The sequence below is a fragment of the Grus americana genome, chromosome 2 (genome assembly GCF_028858705.1).
Source record: "Grus americana isolate bGruAme1 chromosome 2, bGruAme1.mat, whole genome shotgun sequence".
NCBI lineage: Eukaryota > Metazoa > Chordata > Aves > Gruiformes > Gruidae > Grus > Grus americana.
Window position 1 is genome coordinate 134,171,660 of NC_072853.1, and position 27,646 is coordinate 134,199,305.

The 27,646-nt window shown below is 44.3% G+C and overlaps 1 long non-coding RNA gene across 1 annotated transcript; it reads left to right on the forward strand.

The window, feature by feature from the left end:
• The first annotated feature begins 1,430 nt into the window (after window positions 1-1,430).
• Window positions 1,431-27,436, forward strand: LOC129202483 (uncharacterized). The gene is made up of 4 exons (XR_008575725.1): window positions 1,431-1,545; window positions 12,383-12,621; window positions 24,445-24,718; window positions 26,147-27,436. It is a non-coding gene; the product is annotated as an uncharacterized LOC129202483 (long non-coding RNA).
• The last annotated feature ends 210 nt before the right edge of the window (window positions 27,437-27,646 follow it).

Here is a 27,646-nt window from a genome sequence, read left to right on the forward strand (position 1 = left end):
GATAGAGGGAAGAGTAGTTAAAGGGGGTTGAAAGAAACCTTCTGGATTAATTCAAAAGTATTTTTTGTCCATTTCTCTTCCAATGAATGGGATATAAATGACAGAGGAGGGGAAAAAACCTAGGAAGATTTACTTGTCAAAAATGCCAAGTAAACTATATTAACAGAGTCCAGTAGAAAGGCACTGAATGCAAATGAAATTAAGCAGAGAGAAGTTCAAAGTTACAGTCTTTTCAGCTATGCCCTTTGGTCAAATGCTGAATCATTTATGATCAGAGTTGGTGCTTTATTTGTCTGAGCATGCTCTGAGGTGCTGAGCTCCCTGCTTTACCTTCAGCTAGGAGAAGTTACTGGAGCTGGTGGGGGAAAAAGACATTCAAGTACTACAGTATTAAAAATTCTGTATAAAACACTACTTCTGTGTTAAAATTAAAATGGAAAACTTAAAAACATTCAAAATGCATCTTGTTGGCTTGTTCTTTTTGTGACTGGATGTCATTGCCCCTGTCTGGTTGTTTGGCTCAACCACCAGAGGAGTCCTTGGCAGTGTTTGATGACAAGTGTATTCTGGTAGCAATATCTAATCCAGAGGGGAGATTCAGCCACCCAAGTTACAAAGCCAACTTGGTATTGCAAGAGATCCCAATTTCTCATTTTCTGTAGTCAAAACTTTGGTTTTTTTATTAAAAAAGCTGGGTTTTTTAAATGGTGCTTTGGAATATTGCTTGACTTTTTTAGAGGGAATAATAATCTCTTAGAAATAGTAGAAATTTCTCATAAAAAGGTAAAGCCTTTCACTATCCATGAAAAAAGTTTTAATAAAATTTCTGGCTAGCTCTGGGATGTTGTTCCCTTATTTGCATAGACAATTCTATGCAAACTCAAGAGGAAACATAAAATTACCATATTGTTAAAGGTAGTTAAAACTGGAACAAAGTCCATAGGTGTTAGCGACACAGATAACGCGTTTGGATTTAAATTTGCAGAGCACAAAACAACTATCCAATTATTTGACATTATTGCTGAATTAATATAGAAAAAAGTGATTGTTACCTCTGGGAGATTGGCTAGGAGTGTGCGAAGTGGACAGCAAAGCTGGAAAGGAAACTGCAGGTGCTTGTGTGATCCAGGGCAAGGCTCCATCGCTATCATGGCTAATAGAGCTATAAGGCGACTATTACAGGCTGCAGCTGATCCATTGGTTCCAGATATGCTCAACAATCAGTATGTAGATATGCTAATTTACAATATATTACTCAAAACTAAAGGATGTTTCTATGCTCTGCTAACAGTTCCAAAAGATTATTGTTTTCTAGTTAGCAGAAAAGACAAAGCCAGACCTTAAGTGATGGAGAAGCTTTATTTTTATGTAGTTTTGTGATGACATTCTTGAACAATTCTGCATTAATTAGAAATGGTTTGTAATCCACCAGGCTCAGATTTGAATACCACATGTGCCAAGGTAAAAACATTGTGGAGGAATACAAGCCAGTGAGCAAACCAGATTAGGCAGAAACTATGTGATGAAGACAGAAAAGAAATTAAGGTGGGTTGGAAAGCACAAGTGAGCTGTGGATTGGGATTTAAGGGATGCTTTAAGTGGCAATTTGCAATTGGAGCATGGGAAATGCCAGAGTGTAATGTTATAATGTAATGTTACATCGTATACAAATCAGTTCATGTATTATATTGCAGATTATAATTATGCAACATTATGATACCATTTTTATGCATTATAATATTTTGTAATATTGCTGTAATTATATAATTGCAGCAAATTATAATGTTACATAGTATACTAATGCACAAGTCATTTAGACCCTAAAGTTACATGGAGCAGTGCTGCAAAATTCTGGTTTTCCTTCCTGTTGGGTTTCTTGGAATATTTGGGTGATCCCCACGTAATGGAACCCATATCCCCAAATCAGTATAATGTCACTTTACCATCTTGCAGTTCTCACTTGTTTTTCATCAGCTGCTGTGTATCTCTGGTTACATTTAGCACTAGATGGACATAAAAAAATGATCTGCAGCTGCTGGCTTAAGGCCACTAATTACTCTCAATGGTAAAGCCTCACACTTCTAATATTAGCAGTCCTGAGCTCCCACCACAAGGCTGACTCTGGAATGGCTGAAATGGCAGGAGGAACTAGGGGCACGTTGTTCCTCTGTCCTCGTTCTTCTGCACAGCCTGTAAACCCTCAGCTGTCGGCTCCCAGTAAGCCTCCTGCTAAGGAAGGTATGCTTTGCTTCAGGCAATTAGAATGCATGAATCATTTTTACTGTATCCCTTACATGCAAAATTATTATTATTTAAATCTAAGATGGCTTATTAGTAAAATTGTTCAATAAACACTGCTGCATAATTCATTGCGTACACTGGGAGCTCTTAAGTCTAATGTGCCACATAATGTACCGTGTGCCTTCAGTGGAATACAGAGGCAGTTGTTCTTGTTTTCAGTAGCGTTGGCCAAGTCATTAAAACATCACAGTTATTGTCTTAAGTCCTCTGCTCCCAGTCAGTGCAGTTTCCCACCTGCAGTCCCCTGCTGGGCTCTGAAATTTCTGGAGAAGAGAGATGGAAGGTTGCAGCCCTCGGAAATGTTTCTTTGGTGCTTTGTGGTAGGGGTGAGGTCCTTGGTCAGATCCTGCGAGCATGTTCACTCTCAGTGTTTGTCATTGACGTAATTTGCTTACCGCAGATGTTCTAAAGGTTATATGTTGAGCTATTTCAGGAAAGTGTACAACTTTTTAATTTTTTTCTTATATAATTTTGAGCTGCCCCACCCCCTAAATTACTTGGACATTGCTTCAAGTGGGAAAGCAGATATTTCTGCTTTCTCCATGTTTTCAATGTTCTTTCAAATAATTTAATTCTTAAAGGTCAGAAGCTCCAGGGATGTGTGGTTAGTGCTGGAACTCATTCTGATGTTGAGATGATAATAAGAGTAGGTTTAGATTTAGGTCAGCTATGTTACTGATGGTCACTGATATGATAGGAAGTTGCCATATTCCCAGGACAGAAACTCCAAGGACCTTATTCAGAAAATTTAAACTCTGCTAGCTCTGTCAACCTAGTATCTCCTATTGGCTACATGCCTCTGTCCTTGGATCAAAGCAAAAAAAGCAATGAAAATATGAGAACAAGGTCCCTATGGGCTTCCTCTGGGGAGGCAGAGCTCAGAACTGCCAAACTCTGTGAACTGCGTTTAAGCCAACAAAGCTATTAAGATAATCCAGGCACCCCCATAGAGAATTCCTCTGGAATAACCTTCTGGTTCGTGGCTTGTTTGATTTCTTCTGGCTGAGTTTTGATGTTTCTTTGACAGGTTCTGGAGAGTTGTATCTAGCCTTGTGTGGCTGGTGGTGGAGAGTGCTAAAGCTAGGGACCCTGGGGGAGTGCCAGGCAGGTGAAAGGGGTCAAATTGAAGGATCCCTGTTAACTCTGCTGCTACAGAGGGAGTGCACAGAAAGGAAGAGGAAAGATTGTGTCTGAAGAGATGAAAACTAACACAATTAGTGAAGGGAATCCATGTCTGAACTATTGTCCTGGTTTCAGCTGAGAGTTAATTTTCTTCATAGTAGCTAATGTAGGGATATGTTTTGGATTTGTGCTGGAAAAGTGTTGATAATAGAGATGTTTTTGTTATATAGACATGTTTTTGTTGTTGTTGAGCAGTGCTTACACAGGCAAAGCCTTTTCTGCTTCTCGCACCACCCTGCCAGTGGGATGGCTGGGGGTGCACAAGGAGTTGGGAGGGGACACAGCCAGGACAACTGACCCCAACTGACCAAAGGGATATTCCATACCATATGACATCACGCTCACTTTATAAGGGGCTTGAGGAAGAGGAAGGGAGGGGCGACGGCATTCGGAGTGATGGCATTTGTATTTCCAAGTAACTGTTACATGTGCTGGAGCCCTGCTTTCCTGGAGATGGCTGAACACCTGCCTGCCCATGGGAAGTGGGGAATGAATTCCTTGTCTTGCTTTGCTTGTGCCTGTGGCTTTTTGCTTTACCTATTAAACTGCCTTTATCTCAACCCATGAGTTTTCTCACTTTCACTCTTCTAATTCTTTCCCCCATCCTGATGGGGGGGAGTGAGCGAGCGGCTGTGTGGGGCTCAGCTGCTGGCTGGGATTATACTAAGACAACTATACATCACCATTTTGCTTTCTGGTCTTGTATATGTCCTCCTGTAGTTTCTGCTGACATACCATACTTCCAGTCTTAAGATGTAGATACTGCTAAGTCAAGTTGCTCGGCAGTTACTGCATTTCTGACTGACTGCTGTGTTTATGGTTGCATATCCTGCAGATTGCTACTGCTGTGTAATTCACCTGCATGAGGCAAGCAATGAAGACAACAAAATCTTTCAGGATGTCATGAAAACCAAACTGTAAATAGCATTGGAAAAAACATCTTTACTGCAAAATCCTAGTGTTCTAAAGTTTATAAAAAGTCTGGTCTTGGAAAACCAAGACTTAACTTTGATTAGGATTAAATGAACAATTTCATGCTGGTGGGGTATAGGCAATGGTCATTAATTATTCATTTGATCCATTTCAGAGTGCTTTGATCCTTGCAGAAGCAGAGTTGCAGTAGTAAGGCCTCGGCCATCTATGCATTGGATATTTATGATATTCCGTTGTGTTAGATAGTTCCAGTTGTGCTACTGAATACTAATTTCTTAGAGGTCTTGCTGCTTCAGCTGCATCCAGGAAAAGAGTACCAGACTGCAGCCCTTCGTCTCTTGGTTCAATTTCCTTGATTGCCTCACTTCACCTCTCAGAACAGTAATGCATTGATGATGCTTTGGCTGAATGACTCATATTTGAAACCTGTCTATTATTTTCTTGTTAAAGAACCTGAGCAGCTGCTGTGTCAAAACCTGGCAGTCTTACATTACAGTCAATCCAGCAGTTCCCATGGTCTCATCCAAAATGTGTGATTTAACACTGTAGTCATGTGAGCAGGCTTGTATAGATGGACTACCTACAGCCATGATGGAGGGAAAACCAGAAACCACTCTGCCCTTAGTGAGGTGGCAGTTCATAAATTAAGATGGTTTCCTGGATCATGTTGCCTCCTCTCTACCGAATGTGACACTCATTAGAAGGAGCTGTCAGATTCGTGAATGAGATTAGTAAACTCAGTGACAACAGTCTAGCCACAGGGCTGGAAATACTGATGCCAGGGTGATGGAAACTCATAAAAGAAATAAAATATTCACAGGAGCTTCATGCACTGAACTGATAGTTAAGGAAACAGGGAACCTGTACTTACATGACTTCTCACATGAGAAGCCAGCCCATGGATGGTGCTACCTGGTGGGGCAACCAAATTCAGGCTGATTTCCCATTTTCTGAATATCTCTTTTTACTCTTAAAGACAGCATCTTACCTCCTCTCACTCCCTCCAACTCCCTAAAATTGTTTCTTGTTACTTGCTGTTGGGAAGACAGATGGGGAAAAAAAAAAATAATTGTAACCCACAAAGTGCTGAATTAAGATCAAGGAAGTACTGCTGTGAAGGTTGGAGACATCACTGACAACCGAACCACTGTCTGAACTAGAATTAAGTGTGCTGGGTTGTGGAGTTTTGAATATGCCCAGTTTCACCAGGGTTGAAATGTCCTCACGAAGCTGCTCTTTTTGAAAAGTAGTTCATGGCCGCCTCCTAGATCCTGCAAACTTTCATGTGTCAGTTGCTCCTTTGTGATGCCAAAAGCAAGCAACCCTCCCTGTCTGGAGGAGCTCAGCAACAGCAATGGGATTTCATCAGGCTTTTATGGAATGATGGTACCTTCGGTGTTCTCTGTGGTGGTCATGTGTGGTGGGCCAAAATCCCCTCTAGAGTATGTATCTGTTGTCTAAAACCACTTCTAATATTGACCATGGAATAAAAAAGATGCAGACTTTGGAGGGAGAGTTATTTTTCTCAGACTGGTGGATGGAGTTGAGAGAGAACGTTTCAGGCAGATGCAGACACTGTTCTCATGGTTTCAAACAACATTGTGCTGGACGGAGGAATGTATTGGTTACGGGACAGATGGGTTTAGTTAATTTTTGGCTGGATCAGTTTTTCAGCCTAACCACTACGAATGGCAGTGTTGGCAGCAGGGGGGTGACAGTGTGGGTGAAGGAGTGGGAGAGTCTGATTTTTCCTTTCGTGGCCATGACAGCTTATGTCACCCTAAGGAGCTTGTGAGCCTGCGCCGGCATGCTTCTGATGGTCACGGGCAAGCTGGCCCTGTATTAAAAGCGTTCCATGTACTACACCTGGTCATTTTAGTATCTAAAAGTATATGATAGCTGGCCCTCTATGCAATTATAACAGTATAATTTTAACCTGAGCAAGGCAGTAATTGAAATAGGCCATGATAGAATTGTTTAGCTTATTTTCTAAATTGCCTTTTGATCTCTTATGCAGAGGGGGACATTGCTTTTTCCAGGAGTAAAGGTGTCTGAGAAGGGCTGAACAAAGAAAATACTCATTTTCTCCCTGTGCTTTGATAAACTAATTTAAGTGGAAACACCGTCTGGAGGTGAAACATAAGGACTGGCTGACATTTTCTGACTGCCTCAGAATATCCAAAATAGCTGTTCCATTTATTGATTGTTTTTGCTTTGGAAGTGAGTTATGTAGAAATGCTGAGAAACATTCATTATTGTATTTTGGAGGGGCAGGAAGAACTGCTGCAGTCAGAAAAAATGATGTAGGGGCCTTCAGTGATACCCTACCTTGTCCTTTTGGTGCGTTTTGCCTGTGTGTTAATTGTTACTTATTATGCTCTTGTCCTTATTACAGTATTTCCTACTGAATTTATTCTAGCCTATAGAAGTTATTTAGCCCATAACCACAGGTTTTAGGGATGTTTTTAGACATCGTTAGCCTATACTAATGACTACTTTCAAGGTAAACTTAAAATTCTTGTAGTTGGCTGAATAGCCTTTGGGGAGTCCATTATAGAGAAGCTTTCTGCTTAAAATTGTTGTTCTGTGCTTTAATAACCAGGGCAGGCCGATCTATGAAAGTCTGGTATTTTTTTTATTGTTGGAGGTTTTGTAAACCACAATTTTGATATCATTCATTATTCACTTGAGATGACATTAGAATAAATTAATATTAAAATATTTAAATGTAGAACAAAGAGTTTGAAAAGTTACAGAGATTGATCACCTGAGATGCAACGTTGGTGCTTCATTAGTTGCGGGTCTCTGTGTTGCCAGGCTGCGTACTTCTGTTTCACCTCATTAGCATTTTTTTCTTTAATGCTGACTGGACTGTATTCAGGCTGTGTTGTGTATAATCTATTTAATAACAGCTCCTATCAATAGCCTGATTTGCATGTGTAAACTGGAGTACTGTTCACCTGAAAACTACAGCAATCTAGAATTTTATAAAAATAACAATAAAATTTGCATGTAGCTTGATTTTTCTTCTTGCTAGAAGCTTAGATTTCCAGGAGATTTCAAGGTGTGTTGGTGACGTTCATTCCGATACGAATTAAGATTTTTGTGGTTAGCTTAAAATTCAGGAATAGTGGCACTGATGGAGCAAGAGGAATGTCGTCTCTGCTAACATAGCCAAATTCTTTGGCCACCTTTGGCGTCAGCCTCGTCTCATATGCAGAGAGATGAGGTTTCTCGGCTTCCCAAGAAGCTTGGTCCATCCTGAACAAATAATTGGTGGCATAGCTGGCTCACCTTGTTCCCAGCTCTGAGGCTGGGTAGAGAAATCCCTTCTCTCCCAGGGACACGCTCTGCTCTGGGAGCAGCCTGCAGTGGTGGAGCGGGGGGCAGGGGACAGGCAACGGGTGCTGACGGCTCAGCAGATGGCTCAAAGTCCTTAATCCCAGTAATAATACTAACATGGCCATATGGTCCAGAGCCGTAGGAGAAGCCATTTTTCTAATAGTAGGCAACATCCACAGTTTAGCTGGGGGAAAAAAAAAGACAAGGTTTCAGGCGGTTAAGCTCTTTGTCACGTGCAGTGTTGAGGAAGAGCTGTGTAGCTGTTCTGAACCATTTACACGCTGACACGTGCAAATCAGCTCAGTTACGAATGACTGTGCTTTTTGTGTGGAAGTCTTGTCCTTCAGCTAAACCAGGCAATGTTAAGCCTCTAGATGGCTGTCAAAAGTGGATGGGGTTTGGTGCAGACCTCGAAGGGAAGTGCCCTGTTCCTGGGGAGTGTGAGCTGGACAAGTGTTTTAGCATCGGTGCATGGGTAGCGAGAGGTCCCAGGGGAGACATGGTGCCCTAACGCTTTCAGGACTGGTCTCACCTCAGCCAGACACCAGCAGAAGGAGACAGAGGAGAACTGAAGCCCCTCGGCAGCGGGCTGAGAGCTGCAGGGGGTGTCACCTCGGAGGTGACCTAGCTCTTCTGCAGCACAGCAGGAGCGCAGCGTGCTCCCCCTGCAAATCTCGCTCTTGCAGTGCTTGGAGTTCCCCTTTATTCTCAATTTAGGACCACAGATGTAAATCTGAGCCTGGCTTTCTTCCCAAAAGGTTGTTTGTAGGGGCTTTCCTCTGGAAAATCTTCTGCTTCCCCCCCTAATCCTCCCTGGCCCAGAGCCTGCAGCGTGGTGCAGCATGGCAGCCCGGCCTTTCCGGGGCGTCGGGGCTAAACCTGCCAGGTCTACAGCCGTAAACCCAAATGCAGGATCGCGACACACAGCGGCTAGCAAATGGAGGAGGGGATGGGGCAGAGGAAAGTGTCTCCAACTTCCACTAGAGGCCACCCGGAGCTGCTCCGGACCCGGCCCGGCAAAGCCGCCTGCGCTCCCCTCCTGCCGCCGGCGGGCAGAGGCGGTGGAGGGAGGTGGCGGAGGCAGCAGCGGCTCCTCCGCCTTGGGGAGGGAAAAGGGGCCTGCAGAGACACACCTTTGTATTCCTCTGCCTCAGTTCTTGTGGGTTTGGGCCAGTTTTAGTTTGTGATTGCATGTGATGCCGGCTTGATCTTCGTTCCTTATGTGTTTTTTAAAAAACGTAAGTTACAAATAGTACACCTACCTGTGGCTTTAAAAAATCCTTTCCGTTAGGAATTGTCACTCCCATCAGATTTATGCTGTTTGCTGCCTTTAAAGCTTCAGCAGAGAAGCTTAAGGTTTTTCATTTGCAGCTGTCATGTTAATTCGAAGATAGCTTTAAAATGAACCCAGTGGATTACACGCAGGCAGAAGACTGAGTGACTTTTGTTGATGCGTAGATATCAAAGGGACATAGGTGTCAGTGAAGGGGTCTGATTTTGTTTGCATGAGCCCTGTGGTGTTCTGTGATACAGTAAGACACAGCACATGCTGCGACTGAAGCCCGTTGTAGCTTCTCCTTGATGTGAGATACTGAGGATGTTCAAATCCACAAACACGCTAGTACAGTACATGCCCTCTTGGTTCACAAAACGTTCCCACGGGTTTCTAGTGTCCTGGGAAGTGTGATGTGCAGCTGGGGCAAACACAGCAGCTCAGGGAAGTTTGTAGGTTAGTGGTTTGCATGGTACAAAGGGTTAAGATGGAGGGGAAGGCTCCCTTCTCCACTTCCACATGTGGTCTCAGATCTCAGGCTGCAGGGAAATAAACCTTCCTGGGAAGTGGAGTCTCATGGGAAAAGCCTTCTGCTCCACAAAGCTCCTTGGTCTAAGGGGAACAGAGCTGAGGCTTTGGTGCTAGCTACTGCCTAAGAAATTTACAGTTCAATGCTGTCTCAGTGGACTCTATCACCCAAACATTAAAAAAAATATTTTAAAACAAGCTTTAACTTCTGGGGTTTTTGTTTGGTTTTTTTCCCCCCTCCTTTCCCCACAGGGGAGAGTTTCCTATTCCCAGGCATCACTTAAGCACATGCAGAATTATCTGGGGGATTAATGAATGCAGAGAGAGCAGCAGGATATAGAGAAGACACCCACAGGAGGAGGAGGACTGCTGAGATGAATATTTCCAGGAGACAGATTATGTAAAACTTCTTGCTTTCATGAGGGCAATCGAGCACTGGTTGCACAGGCGTGGTGTTGGACATCACAGGAGTAGAGGGACTAAACCAGATTCAAACTGTGTAGCCAAAAGAAAGCTTGCTGGGGGGAAGGAGGGAGTCTTCAGATCCTTCCAGCACCATCAAGTCTTCACATATGTTCTTTATCAACCCCCTGCATGAACAGTATGTGGTCAATACACTCTGCATGCACTTATCTTTCTTAGGTATCCAGCAGGCTAATTTGATTCAAATGCTCTGCTTTTCCCTACCCCTGCAGCAGAGAAAGGTCTTTTTATCCCTTAAATGTGACAACAACAAATTTCAGAGCAGTCTCCTATGTGCCCTTTCTGTGCCATGGTCTTATCAAAGGCTCATGGGTAACATTTATTTGGGAGGCATGTCCAAAAAAAAAAAAAAAATTGGCAGCACATTGCTGTCTAATTGCTTAATTTAAACTGGTGAAACAAAGAAGTTCAAATTCAAAGCTGAGGGACTCTCAAAGAGCTGCAGGTGTTTCCCTCTGACTGCTGTTTTGTTTCTTCTTTAAATTTATGCTAGCTGGCAGAACTAATATCTATGGAATAAAAATCCAGTTGGTTCCTACCTTCTTTTGCTCCCCCCACCCTGTACTGGGTTTATCATAGCTTTTCACAGGTCCGTTGCACTGCACCCATGTTTCCTGAGCCGGGCGCTGCTGCTAACCAAAGTCCCACAGGGCAGAACGTGCTGTCAAAGAGAAGGAAGACCCTGAAAAAGCTGGAGCTGAATGTTCTTTCTGCCTCTTCTTGAGCAGTGTAGCTGAAGTAATTGCTATCTCCCTCCTGCCTGTAACTGAAATATCGAAAGCATTTGGGAATTTTTATGCAATGAGAGTTTAAAAGCTTTGATACCCTATTCCACAACTTCTGTTGGCAAATACGAAAGAGCTTCCCACTTCCTCAGGATCGGGACCGTAGCCCGCCAGCATCTCTAGAGAGTGTGGCAGAAAACCCAAGCATGCTGTAGGAAAAGCAGGAGTGTGGAGCTCATTGCGAGGAGGTTGCAGCAGAGGAGCAATCTATCTGTTTGTGCTGAGCTGCTCCCCCTCACCCGGAGAGGAGCATTAAGCAGAGCTCCTGCTGGAGTGACAGTGACATTTTTAACAGGTACTTAGGCAGAGTCAGGTGCTTGTTAGTGGGGTTATTATCTGTCATGAAGAGGTGTCAGAGCAGTTAATATAGCTAACTGGAGGGAGGTAAGGATATAGCTACTCCGAGCATCATTCCTGTCTGCCTGCATTATCTGTTTCATCGCTATCTTACCTATTCATAGTAATTTGCTTTCTACATGAAAGATTATACATATGATGTTGGGACTGGATACTAAAATAATTGCTTTCTAGGTTACAAAAATGAAGCATTTGCATAATAGATATAGCTAACTACTTCAACTGTAAGAAAACCTGGAAATACTTCTTTTGTCTCACACTGATGCTGTGAATGTAATACTTTCTCCTTGACTGTAACAGGCCTGGTCTTATCTAATGATAGACTAAATCCAGGGGATGTCCCAGAGAGGCTGCTGCTCAGCAGGTGCCGGTGTTGATCACGGAGGAACTTAGCTGTCTTCCTGTGTGAGCACAACACTAAAAAAATCTCTGGGATTGCTGGAGGAGCGTCAGCCAAGAGGATCATCGCAGCATGCAGATAGGCAATCGCCAAGGATTGCCAGCTGTGCCTGGAAACCAGTGCGCGTGGGGATGGCACTGGGGCTCTGCAGCACAGGGAAGGCTTGAGCCAGATGAAGGTGTGTGCTCGTGTAGTGGCGGACACTGGCGTGCAACAGAAGGCTGATGGAAAAGCCTAAAGGTGGAGGTCAGAAAAGCACTCATTTTGCATAGGGGCTTGTCCAAAATAACATCAAAATTGCTTTGTCAGATCTGGGATGGAATTCTTTTAGCAAAACTAGTTCTTTTCTGAAAAAAAATAGTGGTTTTTTATTATTATTTTAATTTTTTTTTTTAAGTAAAAAAGCTCAGGAAAGAAAAAAGAAAAAACCCACCCCAATAGTTTAAGAAACTCACCTAACCTTTCTTTTCCTTTTTCTCCTAAATCTGAGTTCTGGGCCATTCCTATGGTTTCGAAGTCTCATCCTATCCAAGACAATTTGAGCATAGATGAAGTTGACTTATCTAAATTCTTCATGAGGTTTCAATGTATTTTATTGTTGCTTGGTTTGTTATCAATATAATTTTTAAAACCATACTGAAAATAATTGCTTTAATCACTTGGTAAAAATCTCTGTTGAAGTTGTGAGAACTTTGAATAAGTCCTGAAGGATCATGTTTGTACACTGTAAGCCCTGTTTAAGCTGTAGACACTTTTTATTGTGAGATAAATGTTTCTGCTTTCTATTTTTAATCACAGGTCTGAGCCAGAATGAAGGATCTCTGAACCTTGGGGCTGTTTCCACCTGAATCTCTAGGCTGAGAAGGGTCTCTGTAACCATTGCCGTACCGCAGGACAGAGATCAACCTTTTAACCTTGGGTTCACGGGGGAGTGATTTATAGTGGCATTGGCACTGCTGGAGACACGTCCGCTCAGGAGCTGGACTCTGCTTTCAGGCCCTCCGTCCACAGGAAAAAGCGTGCTCTGTTCCTCCGCTGTAAGCAGGTTAATGTACTCGTTTTAACAACTGATTTATCGTTTAATTATTAATAATTTTCATTTCCTTTTGTTACTTTTCCAGTTGAGAGACATTATTACAGGTAAAGGCTGGGCATTGTGCAGAACACATTCAGCTGGGAATCTGCACAAGGTCACTAAGCGTGCTTGCTTGTGTGCTTTTAAAGGAATTCAAGTTAAATTGAGCCCCTATGTGGAAAACAAAGTAGAAAATGTGTATACTGCAGTGAACAGTATCTTTTTAACCCCAAACAGAGGCCACAGACATGGTTACTTTGTGACCACGCAGAGGATGTGATACTGCTATTTTCTCATGGCGCAAAGAAAGCGCAGCCCATCAGGCCCCTCCTGTGCGGGCTCGGTGTTTGCTGGTATCCCCAGCCGCCCCTGCCTCTGCTGGAAGCTCGGCTCACGCGTTCCCGGTGCGGGACTAGAGCCAGCCCCGGGCAGTTCTGCACTTGCCTCTTGCTGCAGGAAGGGTGGGTCTGGGAGAGAAAGCCTGGCGCTTTTACCCGTGATTTGGGGGTGCTCAAGGGCTGGGGTGTTTTGGTACCCAGGCTAGCCACTGCCTTCCTACAAGATGTGCGTTGTCAAATATGGATGGCTCTCCTCTGCATCTCATTTTTTGCCGCAGAAGCAGTACTACTTTTTGGCTATTTTCTTTATTACTTTACTGAGGAGATGCCCCATAATGAGCATGGTGACATCCACAGTTCTTCCTTTCTTTTTGTCCTTGATTATCTCCTTGTGGTGTCTAATTGTGAAAAGAAAACTCCAGGAGATCAAGCCATGCAGTAATTAAACCCACGTTAAAGATTAAATCAAAGTGCTTAACCCTATTTGAATGTGCTAAATTTCATGGGGCAAACTCTGTGTTTGGGAAAGAAACTCACTGTGTTTTGCTGAAGAAAATAATAAATTTTCAGGACTTTTGGGCTGTGTAAGAATAGCAGGGACTTGGATCGTGGATCACATAAAGCAAGTAAATCTAGGAAAACATTTTCACCATGTTTTTGATGGTTCTACTATCTACTGGACCTATTTTGATAAACTGTATTTAAAAATACATTTATCATAACTTGCTTATCAAGATGCATGTCACATGCATCATCATGCTGATCAGCCTGAAATGGAGCAGTTTCTCAGTTGATAATCTGCTGTGCCACAAGAAGGGCAGGTTAGAAGTCAAGACTCCAGGGATTAAATTGTGGTGCCTTTGAAATCGATAGGCATCTTGCCAACCACTTTGGATTCTGCTCTGTTTTGCTGTTTCACATGGATTCTGTTCTTGATCCTTATCAGTGACTTGCTGTGGGACTTCAGCAAGTTATTTAATGCTTCCAGTCTTTTACTTCTCCAGTAGTATTTCACAACCCTTTGTATTATTGTCATGGTTTAACCCCAGCCGGCAGCTAAGCACCACGCAGCCACTTGCTCGCTCCTCTCCAGTCGGGATGGGGGAGACAATCAGGAGAAAGTGAGAAAACTCGTGGGTTGAGATAAAGACAGTTTAATAGGTAAAGCAAAGCAAGGAATTCATTCCCCACTTCCCACGGGCAGGCAGGTGTTCAGCCATCTCCAGGAAAGCAGGGCTCCAGCATGCGTAATGGTTACTTGGGAAGACAAACGCCGTCACTCCAAATGTCCCCCCTTCCTCCTCCTTCCCCCAGCTTTATATGCTGAGCATGACATCATATGGTGTGGGATATCCCCTTGGTCAGTTGGGGTCAGCTGTCCCAGCTGTGTCCCCTCCCAACTCCTTGTGCACCCCCAGCCCACTGGCTGGTGGGGTGGTGTGAGAAGCAGAAGAGGCCTTGGCTCTGTGTGAGCGCTGCTCAGCAGTAGCTGAAACATCCCTGTGTTATCAGCACTGTTTCCAGCACAAATCCAAAACACAGCACCATACCAGCTACTGTGGAGAAAATTAACTCTATGCCAGCCAAAACCAGCACAATTATGTATAACGCAGTAAGATCAATATGTAAATACTTTAGATATACGTGTAATATTAAAAACATTAAGTGATCAAATGTTTCTCTGCAATTGCTCTCCTGACACACTGATTTCCTGTTCAAGTTTGTGGGTAGGAAAGGCCAAAGGTATTTCCTACACTGAGAAATATAATTTGTGTAGGAAAATATTTCCACTCTGTGGGTAATTTTCTGAACCTTTCTTTCCATAGATTCTGTGAGTAGGGCCTAAGGAATACATTTGGCACTTGGAACACGTAGCAGGATGCTGATGGAAAGGTGTGCAGACCAAGCTCTATAGCAGCATGTTTTCTCCAGCATTGCAGGACACAGCAAGCAACACTGGTGCAGAAAACAGCACCCATGTTACTCCCTAGGAACTGCAAATCTCACTTATTTCTCCAGTTGTACTTCTTGTGTCTCAGACAATCCATCATCTGCCTGCTGTGGAAAGGAGCACCCACTTTCTCCTTCACACCATCCTTGGCTGCATGCCACACTGCTTCCCTGGCCAGGCACCTTGTGGTCATGCTCTTGCTTGGTAGGTTGATTGGTTTGATAGAAAACAGAACCACCAGAACTGGTGTGAGGGTGGTAGAGAGCAGGACCAACCCAGTGGAGCGTGACATTAACTGTGACATGAAATCATGCTCCCAGCATTATGGTAAAATTCAACCTCTATTTTTTAAGGTACTTGTGCCTGAAATCAAAGGAACCTGAGCACTTGGATACCTTTGGCTACACCTATGCTGCTAAAGGCATCTGGCCCCAGGAGCAATCCCTCGTTCCCGGGTGAAGGCATGTGAAGTGGCTTGTGTCTGGCAAACAGCATCAGGGGACATCTCCAGGCCTCGTGTGGTCACCCTGATGAGCAAGTAAAATGTGCTATGCCCTGGCCATCCTGAGGGGATGCTGCACGGCTGATGGATAAATTCTTTCTCTCCAGAACAAGGTAGTCTTGGCCATCTTCTCTCTTAAGAATAGTAACTACATCATGGCGTCCCCTGAAATGTGCCTGGGCATTGGCTGGGAGATGCAACTGGGCCAGGGAGCCTGTTGGAAATTCAACAGTACAGGCAGTGCTCAAGTTTGTGTCCTGGCCCTGTTTAGCTCCCTAGTATACGTGTTTCCTTCATGACTCAAGGTGTTACTATTTTGTGGTACATTTGCAGTTCAGAGTGCCCGAGTGGTGCATCGCAGCCTCCCAGATGCAGGTTTGGTAGCATGCCATCAGGCTGTAGGGCTTGTATGTCCTGCGATGTGGCAAGTGGGCATCCACGGAGCATTTTCAAGCTGCAAAGCCAGCTAGGGTAATGTTAGAAGATTAATATTGGAGGAAGGACCCCAATGTGTAACTTTTTTTTCATGATTTCAGACTGTGGGATGATTATTGTCAGCTGGATTGAGCCAGCTTTTGATGCATTTATGCTATGTGGGTGGCCAGGGGATTGAGGGACCGAGCTAGAATGTGACATCATTTGCAGCATAGGTGTCCCCAGCTTTGTATTGGTGGGTCTTTCTGTGCTTTGGGATCCTGGAGCGGAGAGAAAGTGCTATGTAAGTGCAATGCAACAAGGCATGAGGGCGGCCGGACTGCTGGGGAAGCAGGCAGTGGGAGTTTGCTCTGTGTGCTCCTGTAAGGTCCCAGGGCTGCCCATGGCCATCTGCTTCCCCATCTGACCTGTTTGGCTCTCTTTGTTTAAATTGAGCAAGAGCAGCAGCGGTGCCCCCCTCTCTGCCAGGCCCTGCAGGTGCTGCTCCGCAACCCGAACCGGAGAAAGAAGTGCACGTTTACGGAAAGTCCTTTTCCCTCCCTTTCCTTTCCCTTTTAAGGCTCTTGGCCAAGCTCTGTGATTCTTATCTCATCACTGCAGAGCCTTTAAATGAGGTCATTCAGGAAGTTTAATTAATCCTGTACAATTGTCGCTACATCCTCGGCTGCGCATTGTACTAGGGCCCAGCTCACTACCACAATGCATCTTACGACAGCTGAACATCTGTTTAGAAATTGATTGCCAAGAAGAAGTACTTGCTAAGCCTAGTTTTCCCTCTGGCTGTATGTATGTAGTTCAACACAATATTGTGTAACACTGTTAAGAGAAAAACAGAATTTCCCCCTTCTCTCAAGATCAATTGACAAAGCAAACAATTTATCTGGGAAATGCTGGTTCTGAAACATCAGTGGCAAAGAAGCAGGCTGACCTATGTGTGTCCCGTTCGGCTTATTTCCCAGGCTGGCACCATCCGGGGCGCTGGGCTGCGAAATGACACCGCGGGACTTGGGATGCTGGGGCTGGTTCACTGGGGGCTTCAGTCCCCAACCACTGCTGCTCCCTTGCCTCAGCCCTGGGACCTTGCGTGTCCCCAAGAGTGCACTCTTCCATTCCCTCTTGGACTGCAGTGAAGGACGATGTGTTTCTGCTGCTCCTGAGAGTGGGGAATGTTACACACACGTGTACACATATACATACATACACACAGATACAGTCTGAGTTCTTCTCAGCCTCCCAGGACAGCCTTTAAAAAATGATGCTCTAGAAGAGGAAGAAAAGAAAAAAGAGAATGATAATGAAGGGGGGGAATTGCAAGTCCTTTGCAGGGGAGAAGGAGAACGATAGCTGCCAGGAGAAGAAGGGATCGGTGGGTGTGGGCACCAGCAGGTATATGGGGCAAGTAGCACCCAAGGCCATAGGGGCAGAGTAAAAATGATGGAACATGTAGAAGGCATGGTGTTAGGATGCGTCTTTATCTGACAGAATTGTAAAGTATCCTTGGAGCCTTTTAATCTGTCACTTCCTTTATTTGCTCCAATCCCTCTCTGAGTTTTCTCCAAACACCTTAGTGGTACAAGAATACAAAGAAGCCGAGGATAAAATCCTACAAGAAGTTGCTCTTTGTAACGGTAGGCAAGCATTGGGACCCGAAATGACACAGCTCATCTTTCGGGGAGAAGCAGCACTTGTCCCTATTCCCACAGACAGGAGACGTGATGTGCTGCGCCCCAGAGCCCGCTCGCCTGGCATAGCCGCTCGTCTTGGGGAAAGGCTGAGGTGGGCTGGTGCAGCCCCTCGTCCCCAGCACGCACCTGCGCCGCACCAGCCCCGCTGCCCCCCGGCCCCTCGCTGGCACGGCGGCTGCTGCAGCTTGCCTAGGAGTGATCTGACATGAAAATTCTCTAATTTGGCATCTGTGATGAGTAATGGATGGAGAGAGTTAACGTAGTAAAATAAAGACTTTTTGAGTCTCCTGAGGTAATAATCCATGCTTCCAATTTCCCGAATGGTCCCGCCTTTTGCTTCAGTAATGAAATCTATTTTTCATAGTTTGGCCTTTTTGAGTTACTTGATTGGTTTCACTCTTTGCATTTGTTTTGGGGGGGGGGGAGGGGGAAGATATTGCTTTCTTTGAGACTTTGCAGAGTGATTATGCAGTAAGATGGACAGAGAGGTGTATTTATATGCAGCTAGAGCCTTCAGGATTATTAATCCCTGGGATATTCAGATTTAACTCCATACAGGGCCAATCTTTTATTCTGGAATCAGCAACATTGGTTTATCTTCAAATGAGTTCCTCTTTCTCCAGTATCAGATTGTCCTTTCTTGGGGTTAGAGAAGAAAAGAACAGAATTTAAAATTTGTAACATATATTAATTATTTAATTTTCTTCATTTGTACACTTGTCTTGCAAATACAGGCAAGCTCTAAGCAGTTAACAGTTGACATAACCTGCAGTATATAAAGGTATAACCTATAATTATGATGAGATAATATATATTATAAAATTATTCGTGTCATCTCTGAAGAACTGAGATCTGTACTTTCACACACAGAAAGATGCCTGCCATGCGTTGTGTGAAAAGACACGGAGGGGCTGATCTTTCCAAATGTCGTCCATGTGCAGATGTGAAATGGGTGGCTTAGGTAGTGTCCTTCTTAGATGAATCGCACAACTGGTCTCACTGCAGCGTAGAGGCATAGTTGCGTGGCCAGGGACCGCTACTGGTGACACGATGTTTGCTGGCAGGAGGTATCTGTTTGTTTACACCCTTACAGCACCTCTCTGGAGGACAAAACCAAACCTAAAGCCCATCATTCCTCTAGGAATGTCTCACTTGTTTTGGACTTTAGGTATCCTGCTGTATAAGGTATACTGGAGAGCTTTACACTCAGCTTTTTGTCTAAGAAACGTGTGAAGCCCAACTTAAAGGAGGATATAAATACTAAGGAGAACTAGAGGTGATATCTGACATTATCTTTCTAGGAGGATTTATATTTATTGATAGCTTTCTAGCCAGTGTTTTCCTGCCTCAACACAATCCTCTCAAGTACACTTATGGGACTGCACGGGCTGCATTTTAGAGTGTTTATCCATCTTATCTTTTGACATTGGCGCAGATGTGTCTAACTCCGATTTTTGTGCAGAACCGTTAGGAGCCCGCGTAGTCTGGGCACGCGTCTTTCATAGCAGAATAACTCCCCTGTTGTCCATACCTCTATTCTGTAGTAATTCTGCCATTTTCATGTTTTGTGTGTCTCGGAGCTGCCCCAGTTTGCTTCCCTCTCAGAGTATCTTGTACTGGTTTATGGCTTGTGTGGAAACTGCAGGCAATGGAGAACTGCTTTCTATGAGTGTAATATACCTCTCATTCGAATAAGAAAAGTTTGTTTTATCTGCTTTGGGATAGAATTTAAAGTCAGGAGGAGATGGCAGATGGTAAAAGCAGCATTTTTAAAGTTTAAAGGCCAATTTGTGTCCTGATCTTACACCCTGCCTTTATTCACGGTTGAAGCTAAAGGAGATTGTACTGGCACAGTCAAATACACAATATGCCGTGCTACCTCTGAAATAACAGCTGGCACTGATATATACAATACCATATTTCTTCAAAGGGCTTACTATACATTAACTAATTAACCCGATAGTGCTTTTACTTAATGAGGTCTGAGTACCAGCACGCTCACGGAAGAGCTGTATTCTCTAAGCGCTGTTCTCTGAAGAATACCGCCTTTTGTTTTAAGTGCCACACACAATAGTATTTTATTGATTACTGTTTTTCTCCTACAGTGCCGTAGGGTTTTCACGTAGCAACATGCTGGAGAACCAGCTTTACCTTGCATTATATTAGGTGCCATGACTGCAGCTTGCTAGTACTTGACATTTCCATTTAAATGGGGTTTAAAACTCCACAAATTCTCGCAGAAATGGAAAAAAGAAAGAAGTAACTGAGAAAGCCATCAGTCCTAGGAAAAGGTCTCCTGCCTCAGGTTGCTGCAGCGTGTCGAGTATTTTAGCACGGTGGCTCGGATGCTTGAAACACAGCTAGATTTAGCCAAGTTTTTGCTCCAGGCTGAATCTTTTGTCCTTCCTAGGCACTAGACATGTCTAGGCCTGCGAGGTTTGTTCCTCCCCCCAGCACGCAGACCTCGCTTGACACAGGGAACAACCCCCAAAGGCTGCCTGCAGCACTTTGGGGCTCAGCAACCTTATCGCCCCGCTGATTGCCCGCATCTCAACAACCCTTGGTCCTGGCGAGAACGATGCAGCTATCTAGGGGGGGAAATGGCCACAGCCCGTGGTGGGGTGCCTGCCGGTGTCTGTCTGACCTCGGGGCCAGCTTCACATCCTGCGCTGGGCGATGGTTTCAGCTGGGCGGGGGGGCCGACACACCGCACGCAGCAGGAAAGGCGGCTCAGTAGGCATCCGTTTTTATGGATCACTCAAATTCATGTTTTTATCTGGGCATGCAGAGCTGCAGCTATCGGCCATGGCCTCCAAATAACTTGGGAACAAGACAGATTGGAGTCTTTCACCAGACAAGTTAAACTGTGCGTCAGATCAGTTGGGATTCCGCTCATTTAACAGCCAAGGTTTGGTTTATAGGGTTGCAGTGCTACTGACACACCTTGTGATTTATAGTTATAAAAGACCACTGAACTGCTAAGCTTTTAAAAACCTTTATAAATGTGTAATATAGGGAAGATTGATTAAAATATGCTTCTAGATGCAAGTGGCATCACATTCTCTGATCGTATATTAGCTAGTTATAGTTTATCTTTATTTCTCCTAGCCTCTCGTATCATGAATTCTCTAGCAGGCTGCTTTCTGGTATATCAAATATATTGTCAGGTATTTTGGCTTGAGCAGTTGTTTTTGTTTTTGTTTTTTTTATGTGATGGTTTTAGTGTCTAAGTGCCTTAGCACCACTGTTTACAGGATGCAACAGGTCCCACTTTCTCTCCCTAATCCCTACTCCATTTTGCTTGCTTTACGCTGAACTTCTGCTGACTAAAGGTGGCTGGTTAATAGCCAACTGCTTTCTGCTTACCTGTGTCATACTTACTGCCCCTGATCTGCTTACCTTACTTACTGGCCCTGAACTGCACCACTGTCAGGTTCCCTAAACTGCTCTTCATATGTTCTCAAGGCCATAACTCAAACAAAGCAGAGACAAGGAGAGAAAAGGGATTTCTGTCCATTTCCCTCTTCTCTGAATTGTCCAGTTTGGGGGGTGTGTGTGACAGGAGCGCATCCATTGATCAAAGACATCAGTGCTGGAGCCCCTGCACCTCCACTGTACCTGATTTTCCTCTTTACTCTAAAGCAGGGTGAGTCTGGTTCTTCTAATGAATGCCCCCAGTCATTCACCTGGGCCTTCACATTGCCTGCAAGGCTTAAAGCACATTTTCCTCTCTGCACACCTGGATCACAGCACCTGGTTAAGTTTCCTCTGGAAACAACCTAGTCCATGCCCACCAGACACCACTGAAATGCATCGCATGAGGATGAGCGTGGGGCTGCGCGGCTGCTCTGTGCTGTGAATGCAGCCCGAAACACAGATGTGCAGATCCAGCCAAGGGAGCCTAATTGATATGGGGTTTATGTTAAATACAAGTGGTGCATTTTGTCAGGCTGAGGATAAAACTGACCTGAAATCGCCAACCCATTTCTGCTGGACTAATCTCCGCATGTCCCAGCTGGCGAGGCTGCCGTTTCCCTTCTTGTAAAGACTTCCTTCTCGAGTATGAAGCACATGTGTTAGGAATATTGGATTTCTAAATTAATATTTGAAGAGAAACCAGGGAAACTGGAGGAAACACTGAGCTGGCTTCTGGCATGATTGGACAGCTGTGACTCCTGCTTCTTCAAATCATGGGGACAGCCCCTGACCGCAGGGCAGCGTTTCCCTGTGGACACACCTTTTCCCTTTCCTCCTTTGCAGGATGGTGTTCTGGGCACAGAAATTGCCTAAGCTGCTTAGCAGAAATGTAGCAGCTCCTCTGCCACTGGGGGCTGCGGGTCCTTCATCATGTCTGTATTGGTGGCCTTGAAAAGTCTGAAGACAGCCCTGGTCTTACGCTTCGTGATGGAGACCTGGCCCACCCTGGGAAGGAAATAATCATACTGTCTGCTCTGCCCTTGTCCGGTTTGGAGCCAAAGATGTCACTTCACCACAAAAGCCCAGAGGAAGAGGAAGGGGGAGTGACCTCACCCAGCTGCAGCAGAGAGCACAAAGGGGATGAAACTATTGCTGACTATCTCAGCTGCTCTGGGAACTTCCCCTCCCCGGTCTTTCTGAAGGTGTCATCGATATCTCCAACCAACCAAGCAATCTTCTGTCTGACGTCTCCTGTCCGTGTCCTCTCACCCGCCCAGTCTGACCCAGTTCTTGCTCTCCCGGCGCAGCCTTCCCTCAGCAGCGGGACACTTGGACCTGTGCAATGCACCACCCAGGCTCCCTCCCCACCTCTCCTCTTCCATGTCCTGGCACTGGCCACCTTTGCTGCCTTCCCCCATGCACACCAGCCTCTGCTGCACCTGCTGGAGTCCTGCCCAAGTACGTTTGAGGGTCTCTCCTTGGGTAGCAGCCTTGGACATGACCAAGTCTTGGGCTACTCATGAGTCTGCCCACCTGTTTTTATTGGAAGGTGGAAGCTATCTCAGGGAAGGGCTGGTATAACACAGTCTGTATGACACATACAGTACTGGAGATAAGACAACTCCCAAAGAATCCAGATGTTCTATGCCCTTTTTTCTGATCGACTACTAAGTAATGAATGAAAACTAGGCTTATAGCGTTCGGGTTTTAAGAACTTCCAGTCTCCTTTGATGTAGGCAAGAAAATTGTAAAGGCTTGGTTTTGGCAAAAATAATATCAGAATAATGCATTCTACATCCAAAGGAACTGGAAAGAACTAATAAGTGAGCCACAGACGTGTACGTGCTTTAGTCATGAAGGAGAGCATGCCTTTGGATGTTTGCTGCCTATTTTATGCCCATGGATTTCCCTGTTTTCTTGATTCTGTTAACCTCCCGAGGTGTATGAATGTTGGCAGGCTATCAGGTGTGTAAATACCAGATGAGATCAGTTTTAACTGGGGAAACTAGGAGTGGGAAGTGATTTTTTTTTTTCTTACAATAGTGAAAAGGTTTGGGTCTTATTTTACTGAAACTAATTACCTTAGCTAATTAGACACTGGTTTCGGTTTGTCCTGCTTGTGCATTAGTCATCTGATGGGAATAAGAGCAGAGAGCGGAAAGACTTATCAAATTTTTTTGATAGTATCTCAGTTAGCTTGTCTTTAACACAGTGTGCAAAAGTATGATGGAGAAGTATGATGGGTCAGTGATGTAAGACTCTGCAGTCATTTGCAAATTGTAGTTACTAAATCTTTGGTAGTAGAGGGTTTGACTTCAGTAAATACCAAGATATATTCAGGTACAGCTTCCAAGATGTTTTTATACTCTGAGATCAGCTACCATAACAAGCAGTGTTACAGCTAGGTTTTTTCTTTTTTCTCTTCCTCCATCCCTTCCTTAGTGCAGAGGAACGTTTTTTTCGAAGTCTTATGGCATGGTGCTTCAAAGCAAAATTATAACCTTAAACATAAAGTTCCTGCAACTTGAATATCCCTGTGTCTTCTCAAGGTGATGACTTCTAATGCTATCATCACTAAAAAGGCAATAAAATATAATAATGAGCTGTCAGTCTCATCAGCTTTCTTAGAGGAGTGATGAGATAAATTGCAGAGTGAAGCAGTTAAAAGTTGGAGTAAAAATACATTTATTACATTTTTGAAATCAATGCATGTTTCAGAAATGTTCAGTAATAGGCAGCATGCTTTGGACAGATTTCTAAACCTCCTGAAATGGAATTTAAGTGTGAATATGCATGTGTCAAGCTCCAATAGGTGTCTCTAATAGCTAAAAAGGAATTGGTAATGCTCAAACATCACCAAAACCCCTGATCTGTATTTTCCCAAACACTGATCTGGACCCTCTGCGTGGTTTAGTCCAGCATCAGGAGAGGCTTCATCCTCTCCTAAGAGGTGGTGGAGGAAGATACAACAAGTATTGTAATGCTTTCATTCGTCAGCAGAGTACTTACAAAAATGTTTGGAGATAAGAATCCTTTTCCAAGCTAAACCTATTGCTATCAATAAGTGCTTTGAGGCTGCTGTTTCACTATTTTGATTTCCATTCTAGCTTTTCCATTTAGATTATGTCAAAAGATGAAATTTTATATGGCCTTTCTCCTGGCCATTTCTATCTCTCCTTCAACTCACCTAACTGACATGTAAGAACAGATATACTGGACACCAGAAAGCTTGCATTTTGCTTCCAATTTAATTTAATCCTATACTTAATGATGTTGAAAATTCACAGAACCTCTAGAGATCACTTGGGTTCCAGGCTCTACATTTACAGTTTGCATGAAGGTAAAATTGCATGGGAAATATCTAGGAAAATGATATATTTTCTCTGCCATAGAAAATACCTTCCTCTGATAGCTGCAGAATCCTTGATTAGTCTTTGTCTTTCACATCCTTTTTTAGGGATGTTATCTGTGCCTGGGCTGTGTATTCGTAGCAAGCTCCAGCGAGTGATTTATTTCCTACTGACTGTCAAAGAGGAAGGATTATATCAAGACGCTGATTGCTGAACTGTCCTGATTGCTTCATTACCGGCATTTTGGAGAGGAAGCCTGGGTACTGGTAGCCTCAGGATTGACAGTCTCTAAACATGCTGAAAAGGACAGGGGAGAGAGGGATTTTCTTGGCAGCGTGATAGGAATTGGGCAGTTCCTCTGACAACAAACTACTGTTGAAGGTGGGTTTGCAATATCTGAAGGGTCTGTGTCCTGAGCTTGTTCCCAGCTGTCCTCAGACCAAGCTGTGCAATGCTAGTGAAAGTCTTGGAGGAGACGGAAAGCAGAAAGCTCCCTTGCAAGTTCTGCTCTCTCCAGCCAACTGCATCCCTACAGATTTTTTGCCAGCTAGGTGGCTGTGGGCATGGTATTATAACTCAGGAGACCACAGTGGAAGGTTCAGGTTGCAATAGTCTCCATGGTGCTTCACCCTGGTGGTGTTTAGCGCTGCTGAGCCTTTGGGTGCTGCAAAATATCTCTGGAGGCCAAAGAGTCCCTGTTACCCAGGAAAAGGTTACCTGCATAAGAGGCATGGCTGGAGCCCCGCTGCCATACTGCAGGTAGGGGGAGGGAATGGTTTTGTGGGGCCCGAGGACTGTGCCAGCACAAATTGTGCCCACTGAAGGATAAGGAGAGCTTTTCTGCTTATTACCAGCCTGGATGAGTGCATGGGGTATTTTACCTGCCATCTGCTGAACCTGGGAATCTCTATTCCATCAGCTTTGTGCTCACACGCCAATGGCTTAAAATCTGTTCCCTCACGTAGGGCTGAGTTTCTCCTCAGCATGCATGGTCTGGAAGTAAAAAAGCAGCCAGACACTAATTTTATTCTTTACTTCTACGTAAATTAACTACACAAATTTGTGGACACTCTCCGGGGCTAAATTTTTGAGCTAAACCCAGCCAGTTTGGGTGACCAGGGAATGTGTGGGCAGGACTAAGCGTGGGATCAGAAAGCAAGGTCTCCTTCTCAGGTCTGGGGAGGTGGGAGAAGAGCTAATGAGCGTAACGATAGTGGAATGGTTCCCATGATATGGGCAGCCATGGAGGGAAGAGGAGCCTGCTGGGCTTTTGATATCTATTTTGGGAACTGGCTGTAATTTTAACTGCCTTTACGGCCCAGGCTCCTGTCTTGAACGATCTGTTCCTTCACAACGGGAGGAAGGGATTGCTCTGCCTCCTATAAAAAAAAATACCTGTTGCAAAGTTTTTTGGAGACAGTGTTTTGTTAGTGAGAACCACAGTGGATGAATTTGTTTAAAAATGAAAGTGGCAGATGTAGGTGTAATTATTTCTTCCTTTTCTTTGATACGAAGATATTTAGATGTACATCTCATACTGACCTGGGGTTGTTCACACAAGGGTTACTAACGTAGTGCTGTCTTTTTTAAGTCTAGCAGTACCTGTAGTGACACAACCGTGGCTCAGCATCAGCATTCCCTCTCTAAACACGCCTGTTTTCAGGCATTTATGTAACTGCTGCTGGAATTTCCTACTGACTGGTTGATGCTTGTCAGATCTATTGAAACCATTTCAGCAAATCAGGAGAAAAAAAATGTTTTCTGTTGCCTAGAATGGAAGTCTTTTTTTTCCTTTTTTTTTTTAAACAGGAAAACTGAAAATGGTTGTAATTGAAGAGGTTGCCTAGAGAAGCTGTGGAATCTGTCGCTGAAGGTTTTCGGGACCTGACTGGGCAAAGTCATAAGAAACCTCACCAGGAGGCTGTTTAGGTGCCTCCCAAGGCCCCTTCCAGCCTCAGTGGTTCTGTGATTTCACAAACCTTGAACCTCGGCAATGTGATGGCAATGTGCTTTCGAAAACTTGGTTTAAAAATACAGCACTGGGGATGATAATGCCAGGTCAAGATTGGCAGTATGTCAAATGCTTTAGGTGAGATGGGATATTTATTTGCAACCTCCACACCATGATGAAAGGAGCTCGTTTTTGATGGCAGTGCTGTACATCTGTCAAAGAAATCCCACCGCATTGTTTACTGTGAGTAGATAGCGCATGTGTACATTGCAGTACACCTCTACAATACGTATTCATAAAGAATGCTCTTAGTAGAGTAATGTTCGTTTAGGCATTATCTGAACTCATAGCAATGTGATAAGCTCTGTGACGCTGTGGATCTCCTCCTCTCCATCCCTCCAGCAGAGCCTGCAGGCTGCCACAGAAATGGGCAGGAAATTTTCTCAATGGGCAAAGTTCTGCTTTTTTGAGAAGAATTGTGTCTCTGTTTGTCAGGATTCAATTTATCAAAAGCTGTAGTAGACACTAAATGGCATGGTGGCTATTTACTAGGTAGCATGCAGAGGGAGATAGTAAAAGCTATGCACACAAAATGAGAAGGCTGTTGTGCAAACCAGAGCACAGCTGCATATCTACCAAGTGTAAATGCTGAGGTTAGTGGTTTGGCTCAGTGGACCTTTAGATTTGAGCTACCATCTTCTTTCCAGAGTGATGTTTGACTGTCCACCAGGAATAAGTAGTGTGGAGGAAAACCTCATGTTTCTCTGTGCCCATGTTCCCATTGCAAGGTATCCTACTGGCTTCTTGGCTCTGGCCTCTTTGGAAAGGTGCCGTCTTTCTAGCGGTGGCTGCCACTTGCTAGTGATTGCTACTGGAACGGTTGCTCTCCAAGCACCCCTGCAACCAAGATTTCATTTTCATGCATGTTCCTGCCATGCCTGCCTACAATTAAAGCTGAGCAGCCGGTTAGAGCATCAGCAAAAGTCTGTGAATGCCAGTGCTGCAATATTCAGTTGCCTGCATGAAATAAAACAGTCATTTTGAATACGTGAATCTTCTCCTGTGGTTTACTTGACACAATGTCAGTATTAGCTCAGTTCTGCTGTTGTCACCTTCTAATGTGATTCTGTGCCTTGTGAAATTATGCAGTCAGGTCCGCAGAGTATGGCCTCAGCAGCAGGGATTTGCAAGACTGGGTCCAAATTAAACCTTAAACATTCTTTTCCGTTTCTTCATTTCTTCTCTGAAATGCCTTTCCCACCATTGCTGCTTCTTGTGTGTACCCTCACTAAGACAGGCAGTGTACTCTTCCATATTGTGCTGTTCTAATATTTCTTTATTCTATTCTGGTTCTTATG